Raw genomic sequence first — 471 nt, forward strand, 5'->3', positions numbered from 1 at the left:
CCCACCCCCAAAGTCCAGCAGACCCTGAGTCCCCCTGCCCCCAGCCTCACTGGACCTTGCAAGACCTTCCTGGCCTCCTCCCATGGAGGGATCTGACAGGAGTGGGAGTCTCCCAGGGATCCCATCCACTAGGCGGGCCGGTGCAGCTGGAGTCCCCACCTCAGCCCGCTGGAGGTCTGGGGTCCTAGGCATCCTGGCTACCTGGCCTGCCCAGAAGACAGTCTGGGCTGAAGCCTCCCTCCTGCTGGGGTCTAAGGATAGCACAGACCCCTGCAAGCCCAGCCTGCTCAGGGGGGCTATGAAGACCACCCCCCCCACACCCCGATCCCTGTTACCATTTCACCGTCGAGCGCTGCTGCCTGTCTGGATGTCTCCAGCATCACTGCCCCAGCAGCCTGTGAAAGAGCCCTTTCATGCCTGCCCCAGGCGCCCACGGCTTCCTCTGGGCCATCCAAGACCAACAGGCCTCAG

This window comes from Pteropus medius, unplaced genomic scaffold (genome assembly GCF_902729225.1).
Source record: "Pteropus medius unplaced genomic scaffold, Ma_sr-lr_union100, whole genome shotgun sequence".
Classification (NCBI taxonomy): Eukaryota; Metazoa; Chordata; class Mammalia; order Chiroptera; family Pteropodidae; genus Pteropus; species Pteropus medius.